Source organism: Gavialis gangeticus, unplaced genomic scaffold (assembly GCF_001723915.1).
Source record: "Gavialis gangeticus isolate Ggan-Ray unplaced genomic scaffold, GavGan_comp1, whole genome shotgun sequence".
NCBI lineage: Eukaryota > Metazoa > Chordata > Crocodylia > Gavialidae > Gavialis > Gavialis gangeticus.
Window position 1 is genome coordinate 20048219 of NW_017729033.1, and position 8915 is coordinate 20057133.

The 8915-nt window shown below is 46.2% G+C and overlaps 1 non-coding gene across 1 annotated transcript; it reads right to left on the bottom strand.

Moving 5' to 3' along the window:
• Positions 1-2961: 2961 nt before the first annotated feature.
• TRNAR-UCG lies at positions 2962-3034 on the bottom strand. Its single transcript has one exon. It is a non-coding gene; the product is annotated as a tRNA-Arg (tRNA).
• Between the last annotated feature and the right edge of the window lie 5881 nt (positions 3035-8915).

The window sequence follows — 8915 nt, forward strand, 5'->3', positions numbered from 1 at the left end:
AGCTGTCATTCAGTCACTCCCCACCACCAGCTCCCTCGTCAGGTGTCAGTCAAACCCAATCAAGGTTGGAGCCACTATTTTTTCCTCTGGCTTGGGGCCATTGCCAGCCTCAAAGGCCTGACCTCAGAATTCCTTGCATATCAAAACACTCCTCCTTTGAGACACTGTTTACAATATTCGGTGCCGTAACATTGGTCTAAATTCCCCACTTCATTATTCCATTAACTCCACGCTCTGCTGAGGTGGATGGATCCGCAGTGTCTGTTTAACCTCTTCTGCTGAAAGTCTCCAAAATAGTTTAGTAATAAATCTATGAATTGTCATCCTGCACTCAATGCATAATTAATTAAAGTTCTGAACAAAAGTGATTACGATGTTAAAACTAACCAGTTTTCAGACACTAATTGCTCAGCTGCTTACATTTTTCTCCTTCAGTGTCTTGAACAGTATTCTCTGGTCCTGGATAATCAGCTGCATAATCTCATTTCTGGGAGGACAAAAACAAGGTATTTTAAGAGCAGTATAAAGCATCCAGGAACAGTTTGCTAATTGGATTCCTTAGACACTTACAGTCTGACCCTTCTTGTGGGAAAGGAAATTGCTACTACGTGTGATGGAAACATTCAACATTTTGTTGTTTCTGCTGGGCTGTGGCTGATGTGAAGTTCTTCTGAACTCTTCCGGAGAGAAAAAAAAAGAATACGTAGAATCATAAGATCAGAAGAGACCTCACAGATCATCTAGTCCATGTAGAGTATAATACTCGGCTACTTCTTAAATTCCCATGGCACCTGAACTTCCACCAGGAAAACCCCCATTGCATACATTTCCACTGCTGAGCATATGTGCAGCCACCCAAGTCCTGATCATTCTGGCATCTAACTCCGAGAGGGATTCGTGTGGTTGTCTGGTGGGATTCATTGCCACAGATGATGGCAGTGGCAGATAGCACAGCCAGGTTCAAAAAGGGTTAGACAGAGTCACGGATGATAGACCTATTAATAGGTGTTGAACAGAACATTGGAGTTGTCTCCTCTGGCATCACTAAACCAATGATGGTGGCTGCCAGGGGGGTAATGAATAGGGGGTAGATCATTCTAGATCAGTGGTGATCAATGTTTTGGCTCCATGGCCCGGAGGAATGGGATGGGACTGGTCCATGAGCTAGATTGGACTCCATGCACCTGGACTGGGCTCCAGGGCCATATGGGGCCCTATGCTGCCCACACCTTGCCTTGCATGCCAGGATTGAGGCTCTGAGCCCCAACACCACCTCTACTCAGCCCCACACACCAAGATCAGAGCGCTGGAGCCCCACGTGCTGGACTGGGGCCTTGTGCTACGTCTGCCCAGCTCCACATGCCAGGATCAGAGCCCTGAGGTCCTGCACTGCCTCCACTGGGATTCGTGTGCCAGGACTGGAGCACCAGGATCGGCGTTCCAGGGCCCCAAGCACTGCTTCTGCCTGGCCCCATGTGCCAGAATTGATCCCTGTGCTGCCCTGTGTATTCAGAGCTACAGCTGACAGAGCTCCCCAGGGGTACCCAGAACTGCCAGGTGACCTAGTGCTGGGTGGCAGATCCAGCCCACAGGCCAGGGGTTGAACAACCCTGCTCTAGATCCATCCAGTGCAATGCTTTCCCTCTAGCATCCACTTCTGCCACTGTCAGAGACCAGACCATTGATCTGACCAGTATGGCCCTCCTTATGTTCTTATTTTGCCTCAATCAGGATTGTGCTATCAGAGTCCTTAAGGGGGAAGGAGGAGGTACTATCATGCTTGTTCCATAGTTTCATAGTTTCATAGATTTAGGGTCGGAAGGGACCTAGTAGATCTTCTAGCCCGACCCCCCGCCAGGGCGGGAGAACAACAAAACCCCAAAACAAAAACGGGACTCAAATGAGCCCAGCCAGGTAGGCATCCAGCCTCTTCTTAAAGACCCCCAGGGTAGGGGCCAGCACCACTTCCCTTGGAAGTTGGTTCCAGCTCCTAGCCGCCCTAACTGTGAAGTAGTTTTTGCGGATGTCCAATCTATACCTCCTCTCCATCAACTTGTGCCCATTACTCCTTGTTATGCCAGCGGGCGCTAGGGGAAACAGCGTCTCCCCCAAACCCTTCTGGTCCCCCCTAGTGAGTTTATAGACGGTCACCAGGTCCCCCCTCAGCCTTCTCTTGTGGAGGCTGAATAGGTTCAGGTCCCGCAGTCTCTCACTGTAGGGTCTGCCCTGTTGTCCCCGGATCATGCGGGTGGCCCTCCTCTGGACCCTCTCCATGTTGTCCACATCCCTCTTGAAATGGGGCGCACAGAACTGGACACAATACTCCAGCTGTGGCCTGACCAGTGTCGCGTAGAGGGGGAGGATCACCTCCTTGGCTCTACTCGAGATGCACCTGTGGATGCACGACAAGGTCCGGTTAGCCCTGCCAACCATGACCTCGCATTGTCGGCCCATGTTCATCTTGGAGTCAATAATGACTCCAAGATCTCTTTCTGCCTCCGTGCTCTCAAGTAGGGAGTTCCCCATTGTGTAAGTGTGCTGCTGGTTCCTACTGCCCAAGTGCAGCACCCTGCACTTGTCCGTATTGAAACGCATCCTGTTCCTGTTAGCCCACCCCTGTAACCTATCCAGATCCCTCTGCAATCTCTCACTCCCTGCTAGCGTGCTCACCTCCCCCCAATTTTGGTGTCATCAGCGAATTTTAACAGGTTACGTTCCCTTTACGCCAAAGAGCCCAATCTCCCACCTATATGATGGGAGACCCAGGCTCAAAGCCCTCATCCTTTGCCTGACTTGGAGCAAGAAGCTGAACCCAAACCAGCCCTTCCAAATACCAGGAGGCTATTGTGGGGCAACGGTCTCAGTCTGTTGAAACTCTTCATCATTTCATAGTGCTTAGGGTCGGAAGGGACCTAAACAGATCATCAGGTCCGACCCCTTAACCTGGGCAGGAATGAAAAACAACCACAGAGGGACTCGAACCCTCAATCTCCTGATCCGAAGTCAGATGCCTTATCCATTAGGCCATGTGGTCTTCTATACTATGTGAAATTTATCGAGTCCAAGTGATAGAGAGATAAGCCTGGTGGCAAGAGTTCAGTCCTAGGCCCTGTTCCAATTAATATGTAAGTATTTTAAGCAAAGTGGAAGAGTTTCTACAGGAATAGACCCATCCCAGTATGGTCAATAGTGTACTGGCAGAAGCATTTGCCCAAGCAATTGGATACAAATCCCTGCAGCAGATCAGGCCCAGGAGGCAAGAACTGAACCTGGATCCTCTGCATCCCAGGCCACTGCCCTAAAAACCCAGCAATTAGACATAGAGACACCACCTCTCATTCTTCCCCTAGGAAGGGCTGACCTATCCTAGGCTCCTAAGTACAGAGGAGGGCTCATGGCCATGAATCCCAAGTACAACAACACATCTTCCTTCAGCTTGGACTTGGGCTCCTTACTCCCTGTACCCTAGGTTCAGTGTTTCTTACTGACTAGCTTACACAACACCCTGGGCAGTACGCTGACTTCTGCCAGTCCTACTGTGAGAGGCCTAACTCTCCCGTGGAGTCCTCAAGGCTGAGGAGTCTAGTAAATGGCAAAGTGCCCAAGAGTTAGGGGTTGCAGTGCTGGGCAAAGCCGTCAACTTCTCCAATGTCCTTTGCTGCCTTGCAAGGACTCATTGAAATCAAATCCTAATCAGACTTGTGTCTGGTCTATATTAGCACTTACACAATTTAAAAACCTGTAGTAACATGGGCATTGTGGGGTTAATGGGGCTATTTAGAATACTAAGGGCCTGAGCTATGCTCCACCTCCTCCCTACTTCCCATTTAGTCAGTAGGAGTTATTTTCTCCATCTATTTTTGCAATGCAGTTAAAATAAAGCAGATCACAGTCCTGTAAATACAATTTAGTCTGGGTTGAAATGAGCACTCTGGGCACTCTGCGAAATATAGTCCTGTAGAGCAACAGCAGAGTTTGCTGCTGCTGAGGGGAGATATCAGTCCAGCAAAAAACTGAGGTGACATCTCCCCTCTGAAGCAGCAAACTTCAGCCTCTGCTTTTGCATGCTGCCCACTGCTGGAGCCTCTGGAGCGAGAAAGCAGAGGGGAAATGGGGAGACAGGACCACCCCAGCTGCAGTCCTGGCCATTTATGCCTCTGAGGAAAAACAGATCCATTTACCTCATTGTCTGTGACAGTAAAACTTCCTTACCTTACACAAGTTTTACAACCCCAGACACCATCAGATAGAAATTTAAACGACTTGCTTCATAAAGCACTAGGCACCAGAGGGAAACATTGTAGAGCGCTAGATAAGGCGGCAAGGTAAAACTACTGGAGGCAGTACAGGAGGCAGAGGTGTCTGAATATTGCTCCTTTGAAACTGTACGAGAGGACGTGCTGCAGAACAAGCTGTTTTGCAGGATTAATAACTGCACGTTCCAAAGTTCATTGCTGGCAGCCAGGAACACGACCTGGCTGAAAATGGCAGGCTTAAAATATGCAACAGCAACAGAGACGCAGTGAAGAGCTTACAAGACCGGCAGATAGAAAGGAGGGACGATCACCGAGCAGCTGGAAAGACCTGCAGCTCCTGAACGCTGTTTTGTTCTGGAGGAGGTCATTTTGCATCCATTTGTAGCCTTAAAATTAGAGGTGCACCAATATATCAGTCCATATCAGATCAGCACTGATAAAAGGAAAACTGACATTATCAGCAATTGGTAATAGTCAATAATGTCAATAATGTGTAGTCAATAATGTCACTGATAAATGCCACATGCATTTATTGGTGACAATGGTGCTGGGAGGGGTGGCTATGGTGGGGCTACAGCCACCCCAAATTTCACCATAGCTACCCCATAGCTAAACCTCCCGGCGCCACCACCGCCCACCCTGCCCCCACCTGCCTGGAGTTCAGCCCTGGCCCAGCACCCCATGGGGAGCAGGACAAAGGCAGAATAGAAGACCAGTCTCCTCTTCTTGATAAGATCACTTAGATACTTTATTGTAGCTATTGTATTGAATATTGTGGCAAGCCACCCTTACCACGTAATTATGGCACTGAACACTTCTTTTTCTTTTATAAATAATTGATATGGGGAAAACATAAGGATAATTGAATTCAGGACTTATGGAAATATTGCAAAATGAGCAGTGTGCGCACATTTACTCTAAGTAAAGTATACATCTCCTGTTTGTATAATATGAAAAAAATGCCAGATGCAATACTTATATTCTTCTTGGCCAGCACCCTACTCTGCAAGGACTCGATGCTTGTGTTAGCATCCAATACAAGGGGAAAAACTGAAATCTACATAAAAAAGTAAATGGTAATATTCAGTGGACTTTTTCCAGTTGCCATAATAACAAATGTTTTCTGTTTTCTATAGGCGGGGAAGGTCTCCTAAACAGTACATTTACCATGATTATTTTCCACAAGTTCATCCTAGAGGAGAACAGATTTGACCTTTCATTTCAATAGCCTGACAAATAATTTTATCTTCTTCTTCTCATCTATAGGTTAGCTGATGCTATAGGAAGAAACTTGGTGTGTTTCCATCATATATATTATCACAGACAAGAAATATTCCTTACCAAGGATGAGAGTCTACTGCAGTTTTCATGAGAGTCTAATTTTTCTAATTAAGGCTGTTGAGTGTTTTGTCTTTAGGCACCACTCTAATGAAATCCACAGAACTAAAATGTTTATAGGGAACAGGGCTAGCTGTTCTGGTTTATTTTCTTTGAAGCAATGTTTTTCTATCCAAATCCTAGCAGAATTTCATGGAAGCTCATTTTAATTAGTCGTTAGGAAAATTTTCCTGCTGTCATTCATGGCTGCATCTTTCCTTCAAAGCACAGTCTTCAGTGAAGCAGTGAGAGTTTTACTTGTGGTCTCTGAATTACATAATTGGTTTGAGCTAATGTAGTGCTAGTTTTCTGCACACCCCCAAATTCATGGGGTTTTATTGGAGCTTGAGATACATTTTGGCCACAAGGACTTTTTGTGCATTTGGCCTTCATCTAGATTTGAATTCTGAATTTATTCCGACAGTTTTAGTTCAGCTCTGTTTCCACAGATTTTTTATCATGATCAGTGGACCCCCAAACACAAGCTTTAGGAATCCAAAAAATAATAGCTCATATATAGATTTGCTGCTGTTGTTGCAATGGGTGGTAAAGCTAAAGTAGCTCTAAGACTGTACTTTCAACTGGGCAGATATCGCAGCAGCTGCTAGAAAGATGCAATTTACCCTATGAACCCTCTCATTTTAATCTGCATGGCTCAGTTCTCATGTAGGAATCTAAAACTCCACAGCTCCCAACCTCTAATCTTGAACTTGAAGTTAGTGGGTTGTCAAATGAGCTGTGAGCTTTGGTGGAATTGGTCTCATGCTAAAAAATGATCTTTTACCAAAGTCATTATTAACTGACAGGGTTAAACTAGACACTGAATTAGACCTGGGTATTTACTCCCCCAGCCAGCAGGCTAGATCCAGCCTATTGAGCCATGTGATCCAGCCCACAGGGCTCCCTAAATATCTGGAGATTTGGGGGAGGCGAGGTGCAGTGACAGTCAATGCTGCTTGACTTCCAAGCCTCACGGGCCAGATGATGCGGCATGGTGTATGGGGAGCTGGAGTTGGTATCGGGGTGCCAGGGCCTGATCCGGTGCACATGGGGCCAAGGCTGGGGCTGCGGCCAGGCCAGTAGACCCACCCCACCCCACTCATGTGACCCATGGGCCCAAATTGTTGGGCTCCACTGGATTGGACTGGTCCCAGTCCCTAAACAAGGAGACAATGAACAGCAGTCTGTCATTACTTTATAGGTAGGGGTTGGATTAGAAATACTGCACAGAACTATTGAATATACTTGTTCTCCAAAATATTCTCTGTATTGTATATCAAATGCTTCCTATTAACACATTCTTAGTTTAACAGGTCTATGGTGCAACACTTAAAAATCAGAATCAATTTATCAATCAAAATCTTGAATCAGTTTATCTTGTGTTTTCCAAGCGCCCCTTTCTTTGTGCTAAATTATCAAGCTTTTGTTTAAACATACACTTTTCTTACGCACTTATGATGATGGCACTGTGTTTATGGTATCACAATTACTCACACACATGCTGCAGGCTACAGCAGAGTAAATATCTTCATCCAGCATTAATGAGAAAAATCAATTTTAAAAAATCAACTTCTTTCTTTAGAAATTATTCAGTATTATAGAGAACTTCATTTTCTCTGTGGCTTACTATTAACAATTCAACCTGTGTCACTTAGTTGCAGTTGATTCCCTTTCCTAGGCTGGATTATTGTCTCTCTCTAACCATCAGGTGTTTAGTGCTAGTGCTTAAGGGGAGGAATTTTTAAATTTCCTTTCCAACAGTGGTGAAGAGTGCAAGTTTAAACTTTTCACCCCCTTTTCATCTCATCCACATTAGGAAGCCTTGGTCACCACATTTGTAGTAAAACAAAAAAAAGATTAAATGAGGCCAATATCATTTGATATAAAACTTACACAAATATTGAAGTACCTTTTTTTTAATATATTCACACGGCCCCATTTTAAGCCTAGGATTGTGACTTCACATCAAAGGACACTGGGGATGGAGTGGAACTGTACAGCAACTCCAAGGGGAATTCAGGATGCCACCGACAAAAGAAATAGTGTTTCTTACATAATTATCCTCTTTGTTCAAATGGGACCAACACGATAGAAAAGATACTCCCTGAAAAGGGCTTTAGAGAATATTTGACAAACTTTATCATTTAGGATAAAAAAGGGGGGGGCTCATAGAGAACAGACCAATGTATTCACTTCCAGATGTCCCTTTTTAAACCTTTCATTGCTCTGGAGGCCTGTTCACCTCTTACTATGCCTGTACTATTTTTTTCAGTTGGATGAATTTAAAATGTGTCTCTTCAATAGAAAGTTTCCTCCCGGGAGATTTGTTCAAACGGGATCTAGAACGGTTCATTTCAGCCTCTGTACCTCTTTTGTCTGAAGAGAATTTCTTCATTTTTAATACATTATGGCAGCTCCTTTGAGTAATAATCTTGCACTGATACTGAACATGCACAAACACAGGCTGGGGAACGACTGGTTAGGCTGCGGTACTGCAGAAAAGGACCTGGGGATCACAGTGCCCCATAAGCTGAATATGAGCCAACACTGCTCTTGTTATAAAAGAAGCCAGCAGTATACTGGCCTGTATTAATGGGAACATCACGTGCAAATAAAGGGAAGCGACTGGCCCACTCTATGCGGCACAGGTGATACTTTACCTGGAGTACTGTGTTCGGTTTTGGGGCCTTTGCTACAAGAAAGATGAAGACAAATTCCAAAGTGTAGAAAGCTCTTTCAGCACCCAGGGCAGAGGCAGTGGTGGTGAGGGGGCAGAGGTGGTAGTGGGAAATTATTCTCACCACTGGAGACTGGGGGGAGTATCATCCTACACCACTCCTCCCCAGAAGCGCACCTGGGCAGGCGGCTGCATTTGCCTGGCTCCTGTGGCTGGGCTGCACAGGGCTGTGCCTGCTGTGGCAAGGACTCCTGGGGGGGGGGGCATACTGGCACCTCCTTTAAGTCAAGGCCTGGGGCTAGTGCCCTGCTCATCCTCCCCACAGTTATGCTACTGGACAAATTAGACCACCTGGGCAATAGAGATCATCGCTTGCTGGAATTCGCCATCCAGCGTAGGGTGTCAAGGGCCCGCAGCAAGGCGGTAGCCCTAGACTTCACGAGGGCCAACTTCATTGAGATGAGGAGATTAGTGGGAGAGGCACTGGGGTCCTTGAGGGCAGAGGAACTCAGTGTCCAGGACGAGTGGTCGTTCCTTAAGGAAACGATACTCACGGCCCAAGGGGTGTCCATCCCGACAAGAAGCAAGGGGGGCAGGAGTGTCCG